The sequence below is a fragment of the Pholcus phalangioides genome, unplaced genomic scaffold, assembly GCF_987345545.1.
Source record: "Pholcus phalangioides strain wild (caught in Gottingen) unplaced genomic scaffold, Ppha-v1.0 ptg000027l_1, whole genome shotgun sequence".
In the NCBI taxonomy this organism is placed as follows: Eukaryota; Metazoa; Arthropoda; class Arachnida; order Araneae; family Pholcidae; genus Pholcus; species Pholcus phalangioides.
In genome coordinates, this window is record NW_028301617.1 from 5,641,835 (window position 1) to 5,658,234 (window position 16,400).

The 16,400-nt window shown below is 38.3% G+C and overlaps 1 long non-coding RNA gene across 2 annotated transcripts; it reads right to left on the reverse strand.

The window, feature by feature from the left end:
• Window positions 1–3,334: 3,334 nt before the first annotated feature.
• LOC149068250 (uncharacterized) lies at window positions 3,335–12,902 on the reverse strand. Of its 2 annotated transcripts, none has more exons than XR_016195215.1 (3): window positions 12,758–12,902; window positions 8,489–8,590; window positions 3,335–4,713 (listed from the first exon to the last, which is right to left on the reverse strand). It is a non-coding gene; the product is annotated as an uncharacterized LOC149068250 (long non-coding RNA). The 2 variants fall into 2 exon arrangements; XR_016195216.1 differs by having other exon boundaries at window positions 4,541–4,713; window positions 12,741–12,832.
• Between the last annotated feature and the right edge of the window lie 3,498 nt (window positions 12,903–16,400).

The following is a 16,400-nucleotide window of genomic DNA, read 5'->3' on the forward strand; positions in this document are numbered from 1 at the left end:
GTTCTGTATTTCTCTCGAGGAAATATGGTCAGCTTACTTATGGTTCAGTGGGTATTGGTAACAGACAATATGCATTTCGCAATGACATCTAGTGAGTTTTCAACATACTATAACATGATCATAGATGATCATCCATAGAATACTTTGGTTGACCATATTTCTTCGAGAGAAATACGGGACATTGGGATTACAAATACGGGAAAATACGGGACATCGCCAGTTATCGCCAAAACCAAACAAAGTTGCCAAATATTGTTTAAATTACAGAAAATCACAATGGCGGGAAATGATGCATTACTACAAATAGCAGTGGATAAAAATGTATTCCACGAAAAAGAAAACGTTCACCATGGCAAATGTGGGAGATTAACATTCTCATATATAGTTGTAATTATCATAAAATAATTTATGAGTTGAAAAATAATGTCAATCTTTGACTTCAATAAAGAATAAAAATTCAAGTAGGCTTCGTGTAAAACACAGGAAAACCCGGGACAGCCAAAAAAACAGAAAGTACCGGGACTGTCCCGGGAAATATGGTCACTCCGGGAAATACTGGTCTTTTACTATAGTTTAGGCACTAATAGCAGTTTTGTGTCGTTTACTTATGTTTGTGACAGACAACAAACTGTTCACAGTGGCATCTAGTGAGTTTTTATGTGCCATGACATCATCATAAGCTGTGAAAAGTGTATTGAGCTTTTACTACATTTTAGGCTTGGTAGAATTATGTCAGATTCGTTTACTTATATTTCTTACAGATTAACTAACTGTTGGCAGTGACATCTAACGAGTATTTGTATGCAGAGAAATTACCATTAATTGAGAGAAGTGTATTGGGCTTTTACTATGTTCTAGGCATTGGTGGAAGATCGTTTTGTTTACTTATATTTGTTACAGACTAACTAACTGTTTAGTAATATAAATAGTATAATTAACTTATTTATAATACATAGAATGTATTTATTTATACAACATGCAGAACCGTTATTTATTTTTAAAAGAACCTGGATTCCCGGAAAAAGAGCCCGGGTTTTCATTTGTAATTATTTTTATTATTATAATTATGGTTGTTGATTTTAGCATCTTTATGCTTGTTTGAGCGTCAATAGCATCCCACAGCCTCATATCATATTTATTAACCCAGAAATCATTTATAATCCAGATCTTATATATGTTTTCATTTCTCGTGTTTCATGATACTTTTCATATTGTTTTAATTATTTTCTATGCTGGCGATTTTTTTTCTTTCGGCACCCGCAATGTGTCTAAAAGGCCTTGGCGACTTTTGATGGGGTTGTCGGACATGTTTGACGACGAAAAAAAAAGTCGCCGAAAATTGCCAACCTATCCCTTATACTGAAGCTGTTCCCAAACTATTTGCAGTGGCGTCTATTTAGGGTGACCATACGTCCCGTATTTCCCGGGACAGTCCCGCTATTTTCTTTTTTTTTGGCCGTCCCGACTTTTTGACAAAAGTGTCCTGGTTTTTCCCGTATTTCACACGACGCCTACTTGAATTTTTAGTCTTTATTGAAGTCGAAGATTGAAATTATTTTTCAACTCATAAATTATTTTATGATAGTTACAACTATATATGGGATATTAATCTCCCACATTTGCCTTGGTAAACGTTTTTTTTTCGTGGAATACATTTTAATCCACTGCAATTTGCAGTAATGTATCATTTTCCGCCATTGTGATTTTTCCGTAATTTCAACAATATTTGGCAACTTTGTTTGCTTTTGGCATCGTTTTTGGCGATAATTAGCTATGTCCTGTATTTTCCCGTATTTTGGAATCCCGATGTCCCGTATTTCTCTCGAGGAAATATGGTCAGCCTACGTCTATTTAATCTTTATGTGCGAAAGTGTCATTAGTAGACTGACCATATTTGCTCGAGAAAAATACGGCAAATTAAGATCAGAAATACGGAACATCGCCAAAATTGATGCTAGAAGTAAGTATATTCTCCAACTCGTGCTAAAATCATAGCAAAGTCGCCAATGAAGTTCGCTTCAAATTGCAGTAAATTAAAATAAAGACATGAAAAAAATGATTTTTCTTGTTTGTAGTCTTGATATAATTTCTGAGTTTGGGACATACTTTCATTCGTTGATTTGATGAATAAAATTAAGAATTAAAAGTGAAGTTGACTTTTTGCCTTTTCGTGAAATTTGCACTTACGTTTTGCTCCTGTTTTCTTCCCGACATCTTTTGAAGAACATCGGGAGTTTCTAACACCTCATCCTGTTGCAGAATATATCTACCATTCCACATACATCAGTTAGAACTGTTGTCACTAGATCATTTTCAATAATATCCTCTTCATCCGTGATGTTCCCATTAGCAAGTAATTGGTCCTTTAATTCTGTGGAAATTTGAAGGTTTCTAAATATATCCTACAGCTTCTTCTAACGAGATATATATTTTGGCATGATTGCACGAAGCTGAATATAACAAGACTATCTGCAACTGTCGATTTGATTAGTCTGTGGTGGCAAGAACATGCATTTCTAAGAATGCAAGAATAAAAAATACTCAATATAAACAATCCACCCCAGAAAGCACATTCTTCTGTATCATATTACCCAGATTTCGCTCCTATACACATGTTGAATGATGGCAACACCGTGGTTCGAACAGGAAAATCGAAGCAGCGCACTGCACATTAGATATTCCTAGAATCCCGCTCTCTTGAAAGGACAATGTTGCATAAATAAAACATGCATTTTTGAATACACGTTTTTGAATGCTTGTTTATGCATAACAGTACAAAGACACTAATTGGTATATCAAGTGGTAGAAACACACAAAATAATTTTCAATTTACTTCAAAATTGAAATTTTGGCAAACTTTAATCAAAATTGGAGAAACACGCCCAGAAAATGTCACATTTCAAAATTCTATCAAAAAGTTTATATTAACCTGAAGTTTTCAAATTTATTTCAAAAAATACTTTGAAATCTTTTCTACATACGATAAAAAAATGTTTGCATGAATTTTTATCTGGTATTTTTGCAAATAAAAATTATGTTCTATTTATGGAACATTGGCCTTCACATGGTTAAAAATGCAGTTTTAAATGCAGGTTTTATTAGTTAGTATTCTAGGGTTAAGCACCATTCAAACATTAGATTTGTTTAAAAAATGCATCTGACAATTACTGATCATAGAAAACAACAAAATATTCGGCCATATATTTTGAGAACAAAAAGAAACAAACTACCCTTCTAAGTGTGTAACATTTGGCTTGAACCCCCAGTGCCCTCAATTATGGACAGCGCAAAAAATGGCATGAATGCCATGTTTGAAAAGGAAGATGGACGGAGAACCAAATTAACTTTTTTTTATTTACATACATCAAATCTCACTAAATAATCAATCACAAAAAATAATTACGTTCACGAACATTAAAATTACAATGATATTGTACATTTAGCTTTGGAATGGAAATTTGAAATTCCCACAAACGGTCTGAAAACAGTGTCGCGATACAGTATTTCACCAAGCACGGATCTTTGGCAGGCCACCAGACCGAAGTTTTTACTAGCCCCAAATAGTAAATTTATAGTGTAAAAACAAAAAATGACAAGAATCTCATCCGGGAGGGAGGCAGGAGCTCTGTCAGCCCCACTGTTGTGGTAGGTCATGTATTTTACTTCGTTACTACCATTAGTATTATTAGCATTGTAGTACGAAACATTTACTGTTTTCTGTCTGTTGAAAAAAATAAGTAAAAAATAAATCGAATGTATACTGTGTTTCAAAAATTAACAAGTAGGAAGCACAAAGTTTTTTTTTTACAAACACACATAACGTCTTCTTGATAAAAAAAAATTGTTTTCTGATCGAAGTATTATGTGGGTGATTGTTTTATAAAAACTGTTAAAAAAATAGCACTCCCCTTATGACATTTCTGCAGTGTGAATTCTTTTGTGAGAGTTCAAATTTGCGATTTGACGAAACGCTTTGTGGCAAGTGTCGCACTCATATGGCTTTTCACCGGTGTGCACTTTTTTATGAAATTTTAAACTCGCCGTATGAGCAAACATTTTACCGCACAGATCACATTTAAAGGGCTTCTCTCCCGTATGAACTCTTTTGTGTTCTTTTAAATTGCCAGTTTCAGAGAATGTTTTATTGCAAACGTCACACTCATATAACTTCTCCCCAGTGTGAATTCTTTTATGCTTCTTCATACTTGTGATGATCGAAAACGTTTTACCACAAAAGTCGCACAGATATGGCTTTTCTCCAGTGTGAGCTCTTTTGTGTCTTTTCAAATTGCCGATTTCTGAGAATGTTTTCCCGCAAAAGTCACATTCGTACGGCTTCTCTCCAGTGTGAACTCTTATATGCCTTCTCAAATCAGAGCTGTTTGAAAATGTTTTCCCGCAGCATTCACACTTAAGCACATGATCTTCAGTACCAGAGTTTTCATGAGAGATGGGTTGTACACTCAGTGTTGTTGGGATTAGAACGGAACTAGAATCATCCTCATGGTATCCATCATGTGATCTCATACAAGATGATTTGCTCATTTTTAAGTTATTTTTAAGTTAAATAAAGATGATAAAGATTAGTAAAAGATGTGTTCCAATTTAGAGAAGAATTTTTCCTCATTTACCACATCTGATTTGATACTGCAAGGCAAAACTAGTCTTGAGTGACCAATTTTACTGAATCGCTGACTTTCCCAAGGCATTTTCCTGAAAAGAAAACGGTAATATATTTACTTTAGGAGAATCTATATGGGGGGTGGGGGGAGATATTTTATTAACTCAACATTGATTCCAGTGTAGTGTGTTTGCAATTATATTTCTCATATTTTGAGCCAGAAAATATGCCACAGAATCAGGATCTTAAGATCAAAACACCTTGTTACTTAACAGTGAAGCATGTTAAACAATACTTAATGACACAGTAAGACAAAATGGGGGGGGGGAGGCAGTTTGGAATTTGACTCCCTCTTCTACCAAAATTAGAAGCAACAGTGGTTCAGAGGCATATTTACAGGGTGGTGGGGGGGGGGAGGGGTTAAGTAAGCTATAAAGATTAAGGCAGCAAGTTCAGAGAGGCGACAAAGGAGTGGAATGAGTGGTCAAGAAAATTAATAGAATGTGAAAGGGTGGCAAAATTTGTATAGTCTATAGGCAGTAAAAACATGAATCCGTCTCAGCCTAGAGAGCGAGGGACAAGGTCAGTGACTGACAAAAAAGGAAGTGAGCTAAAGAGCGAGGAACTAGGTCAGTGAGTGAGCAATTAAGTGACCCAAAGAGTTTTCAAGCATGTTAGTGACCAAAGCAGTGTGCAAAAAGCAGTGGTTCTCAAATTTTTTCCACCTTCCACTTTCTTGCCATGACAATGTGTATCAGGGCTGGAACTACAGGGAGGGCAGATGGGAAACTGTCTCAGGCAGCAGTTTTAGGTGGAAACAAAGAACACTGTTATAAAATTATCACATTTTGAAGTTGTGGGGGTGGTAAACATCCTAGTTACGGTCCTGATGTGTATCCCCAACTCCCCAGGAGAGTCTTGAAATGACTGAGAAAAATCAAAGAAACAATTCAAAGCACTCACTGAATAGGCAATAATTAATAGAATGTGGTTTACTTTGGTTACCGTAGTTCTCTTGACCCCCCTTGAGCTCTTGACAGATGTTGGTGACACTCCCAGGAGCTGCGGAGCACACTTTGTGCATTACTGGCCGTAGTGAAGAGTACGTGAGCATGACTTCCATGCTTAAATTGGAGTGATCATAAGAATGACCCAGAGTGTTTACAAACATGTGAGTGACAAATAGCTTTTTTCTCTGAAGTTTCTCCTTTAAAGAACCAATGCATTCGGGGGGGGGGGAGAGACTATGAATATTCTTCAATTGCTCGTATTCCCCAAAGCATGAATCCTAACAAGAAAATTTTTAAGGTTCTAGGGTATTTTGTAGTAGGATGGGGTAAGGTGCCCCCCCCCCCACACACAAAGACATCACAGCATAATGAAAAGAAATCCCTCAAAAAAATATTGTTTTTACTTTTTAAAAAATTTAAAAAATTTTCATAACACTATTTAAATCTATATATAAAATTGATTTTCTGCGTGCGTGCGTGCGTTCTCTATACAAATCTACATCGATCGTCACCAGATTTTGTATATATACCAAATGGGACCCAACTTGAACGATAGGCTACTTCAAAATTTCCTCAGAGCAGGGCAAATGTCCCAAATGGGCAAAAAACTTTCAGGCAACAATGGTTCTTGGGCCTCAACAATCACTTTCAGAATGTTTACTTTGGCTACCGTAGTTCCTTAGCAATGCGTTTCAGACATGTATATGCTTTTTACAATGGTTTGTCCCTTCTTTAACGCTGCCAGTATATTTACAATAGTTTATGCCTTTACAAGGGATGATTCCCCCATAGACATCAGTGTTAAAATTGCAGATATTGCTGTACAAATGCAGAAATTTGGTGGGGTTTCTTGCCACATCAATAATTTCAAAAGGGGGGATCGAAATACCTAGCACCCTTTAAAAAAGGAAAAAAATATATTCATTTTTACGTTTCTTTAAATCTAGATTTGTTTCTTTCATGAGTTGCACAGGAAGTCCTCATATTGGTTACCTTAGACAAGGTTTGTATGTCCCTCAAAGAAAGAGATAGATATCGCATGATCCAAAAAGCCTCACTGAAGAAAACCTGGACAACACCGGGTATTACAGCTAGTATCCTATAAGATTGACTCAAGCCAAAGCAAAATGACAGAAATGACTTGCATGTAGAAATGCAAGTCATTTCTGACCAACACCACTTGTTAATACAAGATTCCTTGAAAGACTGGTTATTTTTTTTGGAGATGATGATTTCAAGGAAGAAACTTCCATGTCTGTGCCTCGACTGGGAATTTGCTTCCACATAAAGGAAGAGATAAATTTCCTTTCTTGAGATCATTTCCAAAAAATAATCAGTCTTTCGAGGAATCTTGTCAGAAATGACTCGTAAAAAAAACAATTTTTGGCCAAAACAAATGTACTAGCAACTACATAGAGATAATTTTTTTCTGTCTTTCCTCACAATATAAATTACATTTTTTAGGAGTCTTCCCCCAGTCCTGTCTGTCAACTCTCCTTGACAATGAACAGCAAATCATGAAGACATTTAAGTTGTTTAAGAATGGCACTCTTTGAAAAGCATAGAACAAAATGTGTAAATTAGAAGGTCCGATATAAATAAGTCAAGGCGGACCAGATGGTTTTAATACATTATCTATCCCTTTCTTAAAAAGAACTGTTTAAATTTCAGTGCTCAACATCAGCATAATCATTTTTGACAAATGAAGCAATTTCATTTCTATCTCTTTTGCTGAGCATTGTAAATATTGTTTATGCCATGGGAAACAAACTTAAATAAACCCATGGCATATTATCTCTCTCACACACACACACCCAAAAGGTAATTTTCTCTATTGTTTATACCTCTTCATGCCCTAAAAATACAGAAGACAATTGAATGCTATTGGCTGTAGCATCACAGTCTCAAAACTTAGAATAGGCCTATGTATTCAACTGCTTCGTTATGCAAACTGTTGTTTTACCCAATACACGAAATGTGCACCATAATTTTGAATGATGAACGTGAATTGCTGTACAAGACCATGAAGTAGTAAATACAAAATTATTTTTCCCATCCAGACAGAAGTTAATCTACTCTACTTGTTGAGCCTTGAAAATAAGCAAACGGGAAATTAATAAAGCAAATGGTCGACATACAACAGCCCCCCCCCCCCACCCAAATAACCTCGAAAGTGATACAATTTCTGCTTTGGCAGAACCATTAATTGTGATCTAGTACATCTGTAATATATGGCAATATATTGACGATTCCCTCCTCAATTAAAATCACAAATTTTGTTGATGAGATTTGGTAACAATTAAGAGAAGCAGGACAACAAAACCAATTCCAGATTTGGAATCACCGCCCCGAAATCCCCATAAAATCACTGAAATATCTTTGAGAACAAAATTGGGCTTGAGCATTGTTATCAAAGTTAAAACTCGACAAGAGAATGTTGTAACTCGTATCTGAGAAAGAGTCATTTTAAAACTATTCAAATGTTTGAAATCAATAGACTTTTTGGCTATCATGCTGAGGTGAACTTTGAAAAAATTGTCATTTCTCTCCCCAGGAAATCAAACCAGTACCTCTTGCATACCAGGCAAGTGGACTGGCAATTAATTATACCATAGAGAGACGAGATCCTTTCTTTGCTTAATGCAAGAGGTCCTGTGTTTGATTCCTGGTGGAGAGAAACAACACTTTTCTTTCAAATCCACCTTGGCATAATATCCAGGAAGCCTACTGATTTCATGTATTTCAGCCGATCAAAAATCATCATCCATCTGTATTCGTATTTTTGTCTTTTAGTTTTAGGATTATTGAACAGCCTTGCAGAATAATCTTTTAGAAATCAAATAAGTTCTTCACTTACCGAGCCTGGGGCAACCACCGATAGATGGCACCTTCATTTCCCAGGACCGGACTTAGGCAGGTGTGAAGGGTGCAGTCGCACCAGGGCGCTCAATTTTAGGAGCTGCAAAACAAATTAAAAATGCTTTGTTTACATTGAGAAAAATACGTTGATTTCATTGAGTTAGTGCTTTGATAAGAAGTCAAAATATATCTTAAGATTCTGCCTAAGACGGGGACCCTCCAGATCTAGGATTTTGACAACCCCCCTCCCGAACCCGCGGCCTGCATATCATAATTTAGTGCCCTACGCAAATACTATTTTTGGGTGTCTCTTGTACAGTTTTCTTTGAGGCAGAGGCGTGGGGAGGGATTTGCCTGTAATGCAAAAAGCAGCCAAATTCTGTGCCCTGTAAATTTGTGGGCACGTGCCCCATTTGCTCAGGGGTGCTGGAAAAGAAAGAGCACTGAATTCTCACTCCAACGACATACTTACTTAATACTACACCGGGAGGGGGGGGGGGTGCGGCAAAATGCTTGTTTGTCACAGCTGAAAGAGTATTCATGACTGATTTGCTGTGTATAGATGTTGCAGAGATGGCGCCCACATTTTGCAGCAGAATGGGCCTGATGCCTATGCCAAAGAATAGCATAGGCATCAGAACCTCGGGGCTGAGTCTTATTTCAGCCCTCTCAAAATGGGATCTTGAAAAATTATTTCGGAGGGCCGCAAAGCAGCTGTTTTCACACCAGGCCACAAAATAGTTAAGTCCGTCCCTGCCCCTTCCCCAAACTCCAATGATTGGAAATTGCTGTACGGCGATATGACCAGAATTGGTGTGTAGTAAATTTCTATCATGACTATGGAATATTTCTTTATACTGGTAGTGAGCTTTTTCACATATGGGTGAAAAAGCTAAACTTAACACCAAACACCAACTCTCGTTTTTTTTTTTTTGTTTTTTTTTTGCATCTACTTGCTCGTAACTAGTTGATTCCCATCTACTGCTCTTGTGTCAAGATCAGGGCGTGACGAATCGTAAAAAAAATTTAGGTGGCAGCCTAATTTCTCCCGAGCAAAAAATTGGTGGTTGTTTTTTTAAAAAAGTGGCCCAAAATAATATTTTTCTACTTTTTCGCTTTCGCGACATTGCAGCCCCCCCCCCCCCCCCTTCAATTTACCATCACCATAGCGGTGGTCAGCTGAAGTTGGTTTTCTGTGGTTCCCAAATTTGAGGTGCGAATGCGAGGCAATCTCCCCATTAAAAAGTCTTGCCACGCGTAGCAATAGCCTTACAAAGGCATAATCATCTTCAATAATTACACTTCACTCATAATTAGAAGAATATATGGCAGATTGCAGCGATACACATAACAGGCATTACACAGAAACCAACTTCATGTTAGGTTCACAACACGTACATTCACATTATGGCACGTAGCAGTTTGTCAGAAATTCTGTAGAGGAATGTGAAAAGGCGCATGGACGGAGTTACGAGGGGGAGAGTGCCCCCCTCCCCCAGTGTCAAAGGTGGAATCAACTGATCCAATGCATAAATGAATTGACATCATCATCATTGTGCCCCCCAGACTTCAAATCTATCTTCGTTTATGACGAGATGCATGTACAGTTAAGTAGTAGTAACCCCCCCCCCCCACATCAAAGTTGAAACCCAGTACTTATATAAATTCTGAAAATCTTTTCTGGTCCTCAGACTTCTAGTCGATAATCACATATTGGAAAATTTAGGCGCCAATCCCTACGTTATTTAGCCGCCATGGCAATCTGGTACCTGCTATTTGTCAAATACCGGTCAAGATATCTCCCAATGGTAACCCCCCAACCAATAAACACAGTCTATTTTTAAATAAATTTCTCATCTATCTTCTCACTATGCATATTGTGTGGCTGATTCATTCTTATGATCGTGTGAAAATTCATCGATTCTTTTCAGTCTCTTGGATTTTGAAATGTTTATAGTAGCGCTGTATGAGGGAGAACGGGCAACTTGAGTCATTCAGTTGACCAGTCACTCTAGCGCTACCCGAGTATCCATATGTAAGGAAGGTCATGGTTGAAAACATTCAGTGTCATCCAAACTATCAAGCTAAAAAAACACTTCCGCAACAACTTCCGCAATTTAATTATTTTTTGCTTAACTCAATGAATTACTTTGTTTTTGAAAATTCTTAATGTTACTATTAATCACATGATACATAAAGATGTGTTTTCGAACAACCCACGTTTCCCTTACGAGTTGAATGGTGTCACTATCCCGGATGCAACTAGAATCACCTACTTGGGAATTCGCATTCATGAGCAGCTTAGGCTTTCTGAATATCGTTCAGCGGTGGTCAAAAAAAGCAAATAGAATGCTCGGTTTCATTTTCAAACAAGGTATCTCATGTTCTTCTACAGTCGTTCTTCCACTTTTTCTAGGCTTAGTTAATCCTGGACTGGAGAATGCTGTGAGGTTTTGGAGACCATACTTACATAGGGAAGTCTTGGTTATCGAAGTATGCAAAATTTTCAATGGGATGGATAGTATGGATCGTTAGTTATCAATGCATTGTCAATCAACTGCTTCGACAAGGGCGATTGGTAAGAGACAATTCTAGGTTATGGTGTCGCAGGGAACTTTTCTCTAATAGGGTTGCTAATAAATGGAATAGCTCACCCCTGGAGATAGTAAATACTAACGCAATTGACACGTTTAAAAAGAAATACCATAAACATGTTGGGGTAAATCGAGAAGCTATCCATACTTAGATTAAGACAACCATAAGTATTCATTATGGGTATTGTATAGTATTTTATCATGTATATATATGTTGTTTGTAATTTACATTTTTAATCGGGTGGCTGTATTTCAGAAATATATGACATCCATATTTTGTTATGGGCATCTTTTTCTCAGTCACCTCGTTGGATCTTTTGCCTGTTGTGGCGTTGTATTTATATTTAATGTTGTTTGTTGGTCTCTCAATAGCCTATACAAGAGGACATGGATTTACACACATGTTTTTTAACATTTGACAAGAAATCGGAGATCGTCGGGAGTTGACAATAGTGGAGAGGAGCTTGTTCCATTCAAACTATGGTATTAGGAAAGAAACTATTCAAAACAGTCTGTAGAGGGGAAAATAGGTTTTACTTGTTTGGGGTGGTCAAGTCTATTTGGAAGAATAGGAAGGCTTAATCAGAATACAGGACGTATCAAAATTTAGATGGCCACGAGTAATCTTATGAAGCATGACTAAGCAGGGAGAGATAAGCCGGTGAGTACCGAGCGGGTGGAGATTAAGTTTGAGTTTAAGATTGGAAAACCCAAAATTTCTTCAACTGCTTAGGGGTCATTAAAGTATTACGTCAGCATCGATGGGGTGTGGGGTTGCGATAATGCCTACGTCATCAAGCACCCTTTATGAAAATATGAAATATTCTTAACCCTACAGAGCCGCTTTAGTGATCTCTTGATGTTTCGTGAATCCAAGTGATATGGAAATGTGTCCTGAGCCACTTAAGTGCTATGGAACTGTGTCACGCATCTCTCGAGTGATCTGTAATTATGGCGCAAATCACTTAAGTAATCTGGGAATGGGCTGTAGGTAACTTGAGTGATACAGAACTGAACTGGGTGCTGCTTAAGTGCTCTAAAACTGTGCCACATGTCACTCAAGGGATGTCTAAATGTGCCAAGGAAGTTAAGTGTTCTGGAAATATGTCATGGGTCACTTCAGTGATCCTTAAATGTGCCACAGGCCTACTTGAGTGATCTGAAAATGTACCGCTTAAATGCTCTGGAATTGTGTCACTTGCAGCTTAGTTCATTTTTACAAAATTAGGTTTGAGGGGGCGGGGGCAGGCCACATCAGGTAACCTACAGGGCCATATTTGGTCATCGGGCCAAGGGTTTTAGCTGGGCTATAGCCTGCTAATTCCCCCCCCCCCCGTAAATACGAAAGTGGATAAGAACAGAAAAATCACCATTTAATTAGAAGATATTTAAAATATATATGTGATATACCATGTTTATCATCATATATAATACACACCTTCATATATACCTTCATATACAGTCAAATCCCGTTATAGCGAAAATCTCGTTTTAACGAGCACTTTTTTAATCCCCTAAATAAGTTTACATAGCCACAATGCTAGGTAACCTGGAATTCCTTTATAACGAAATTTCGTTTTAACGAAGTGATTCCTCCGGTCTCTTGGCGTTCGTTATAACGGGATTCGACTGTAGTAATATATGTATAAAACCCACTCGGGTGTGAAGCTTACGTCCACGGAATCCACGCCATATCTCATGTCAAGAGGATAAATATTGTCGACTGTGACTAAACTCAGCTGAGTTACTCAGCTCACCAGATAAACAAGGGATGAATGGGCTTACCATATCCACTCGAGCAAAAACGAAAATGATGGCAAACGTAAACAAATTTGCCAACTCATGCTAAAATCACTGAAAAGTCGCCAATTTAGGAAAATTAAGCTCCACTTCAAATTGCAGTGAATTAAAAAAAAAAGAAAATGAAACACATTCTGCAGTCGTAATTATCGTGATCTTATTTCTGAGTTGGGAGCGTGCGAAACCGGGACACTTTTGCACACAAATCGGGACGGCGCAGGAAAAAACAGAAAAAACTGACACTTCATCGGGAAATACGGGACGTATGACCACGATAAGAACCCGGAGAGAGTAGCTTGCTCCACGTATGCACTTTACGCTATTCTATTCATTGCTCCGTTTTCTCCGGATGCATGGCTGCTACCAGTGATGGTAACCCTTACAGGAGAAATAAAGATGGGGATTTATTTATCTCTTTATTTCTCTTTATTCCTCGATGTGGTAACCTCTTACATGGGGTGACCATACGTCCCGTATTTCCCGGGACAGTCCCGGTTTTTTCTGTTTTTTCAGCCGTCCCGACTTTTTGGCAAAAGTGTCCCGTATTTTACACGAAGCCTACTTGAATTTTTATTCTTTATTGAAGTCAAAGATTGACATTATTTTTCAACTCGTTAATTATTTTATGATACATCTATATATGAGAATACTAATCTTCCACATTTGCCTTGGTTTGGTAAACTTTTTTTTTTCGTGGAATACATTTTAATCCACTTCAATTTGCAGTAATGCATCATTTCCCGCCATTGTGATTTGTTCGTAATTTCAACAATATTTGGCAACTTTGTTTGGTTTTAGCGTCGTTTTTGGCGATAATTGGCGATGTCCCGTATTTGGAATCTCAATGTCCCGTATTTCTCTCAAGGAAATATGGTCAGCTTACTATTACAGTAAAATTTCCCTTTTGACTAGGCTGACCATATTTCCTCGAGGGAAATACGGGACATTGAGATTCCAAATACGGGAAAATACGGGACATCGCCAATTATCGCCAAAAATGACGCCAAAACCAATCAAAGTTGCCAAATATTGTTAAAATTACGGTAAAATCACAATGGCGGGAAATGAAACGTTACTGCAAATTGCAGTGGATTAAAATGAATTTCACGAAAAAAACGTTCACCGAGACAAATGTGGGAGATAAATATTCTCATTTATAGCTGTAATTATCATAATATAGTTTATTAGTTGAAAAATAATTTCAATCTTTGACTTCAATAAAGAATAAAAATTCAAGTAAGCGTCGTGTAAAATACGGGAAAAACCGGGACACTTTTGCGAAAAAGTCGGGACGACCAAAAATACAGAAAATACCGGGACTGTCCCGGGAAATACGGCACGTCTGGTCACCCTACTTTTGACCAAATTTTTATCACGCAGTCCGAAAAATGTGCCACCATCTAGCGGGGAGAATGTGTAATCAAGTACGTTACAATAGAAAAGTATTGTACTGCATTAATATTTTTTATTTTTATTCAAAAAATTCTTTTGTTTGATGAACTCTCAAAATTTCCCACAAATGTTAAATTCCCCACTTGGACAAATTTTGGCCAATTTTTCCCACGAATATGGGAAATTTCCCACGAGTTACCATCACTGGCTGCTACTTCTCTGTTCTGGTCAAAGCGAGGGGCGAAACGGTTCTTTTCCGTGAGAGGCTCTGAACCGCTCGCTCACTAAAATGAACCGCCGCCTTTTCACGGCTCTTCCGCTCTTTTGAAGGGTTGATCAACAGCCGTCATCAGTGATGGTAACTCGTGGGAAATTTCCCATATTCGTGGGAAAAATTGGTCCAAATGGGAAATTTCTTGGCGTTTGTGGGAAATTTTGAGAGGTCATCGAACAAAAGAATTTATACAAAAATTGCCACGTTTTCAAGACAAATAAATTCAATTGGTCGAATGGTTGACGCGTTTCGGCTCTTCAATGGAGAGCGGTCATCGGGACCAAGGTTTCTAGACAGAGTTGCCAGGTCCTTAAAAAATTTCCAGCCAAAATCCTCTTCAAAAGTAGCCCAAAATATTTGAACTTGTGCTGCCATCTATGAATGAAGCAACAAGAGCACTACAGTTTGACGATATTCTAGCCTGCAAAAGTGGCTTATAACTCTTTTCCTGTTATAGTCCCCCCCCCCCCCAACTTTCACTTTTCCGTAAAAAAGTATGTTTTTTTAAAATTTTGCGAAAGTCAGGGCTACACATTCTCTCTCCTGGAAAAACGGCCCAGATATGGCCTGAAGTCTAGGCCGTCTTAAAAGCATCATGAGGCCCTCCCGGGAAAATTGATTTTGCTCAGCCCTCTATCCAGACTGCAAATGCCTACTTACCAATTCACATGCTTAATCTCGCAAATCTTAATCATATTATTTCATTTTTTATCCCCCCCCCCCCCCCCGCTCTTCATTCAAGGCCTCCGTGGCGTGCCCGGGTTGGCCCATGCGTCAAGACGACACTGCCTCAAATTGTGCATAGGTGCCTACGAAATTTGGTACAATGATTTTAAAAATTAGGTATGGATCCCAGACCAGATTTTTCACGATCTAGTAAACAAAAAATTTAAGAACTCTTCTGGGTTCCTGGCAGGGCCATTTTAAGAGCATCATGGGCCCGAGAGCCAAGTGATTTTCCTTATTCCCTACATGGAAAATCCCCGAAAAATACAACTACCTCTCGTTTTTCTGAGGCCCCTCTTCTCTTGAAGCCCCAGGGCCATGCTCGGGTGGGCCTATGCGTTAAGACAGAACTGGTTCCCGGGCTTGAGCCCTGCCAGCACCACGCTTGTGGAGGCTACGGTTTCTTTCACAGGCTTCTGTGGTCTAGATACTGTGTTTCGCATCCGTCGGGCCGGAGCAACACCTACTATAGCAGAAGGCCTCCGCGCGAAGCTCGTGACGTCACTGAAGTCTCCCTTATAGTGTTGGATATATTATAACCGATTGGCGGCGGTATCATGAAGGTTGAAAACCGCTGATCTAGAGCCTAGGACAGTTTCCAAGTTTTTGTTTTACGGTCCCTTCAATCATTGGGTGGCAAAGGCATTATGGTTGGAAGTTCTGGCTTTCCATAGTTGGGTGAGTTGCCCCCCCCCTTCTGCCTTGTCAGGAAGAAAACACAACATGGGGTGGGGACTAAAGTGAAAAAAAGAAAAACTTCTTTGCTCGCAAGCAAAGAAAAATAAAGAAAAATAGGGAGAAATTCGCCATGAACACAATTTTTAAAAACCGCCACCCGCCAAAGCCGAAAATTCCCGACTGAACCGTTTTCAAACCAGCCCAATTTGGCGGGAAAACCGCTAATCTGGCAACTCTGTTTCTAGAATATATAAGGTTAAGTATTAGCTAGGATAACCATACGTCCCGTATTTCCCGGGACAGTCCCGGTATTTTCTGTATTTTTGGTCGTCCCGACTTTTTCGCAAAAGTGTCCCGGTTTTTCCCGTATTTTACACGACGCTTACTTGAATTTTTATTCTTTATTGAAGTCAAAGATTGAAATTATTTTTCAACTAATAAACTAT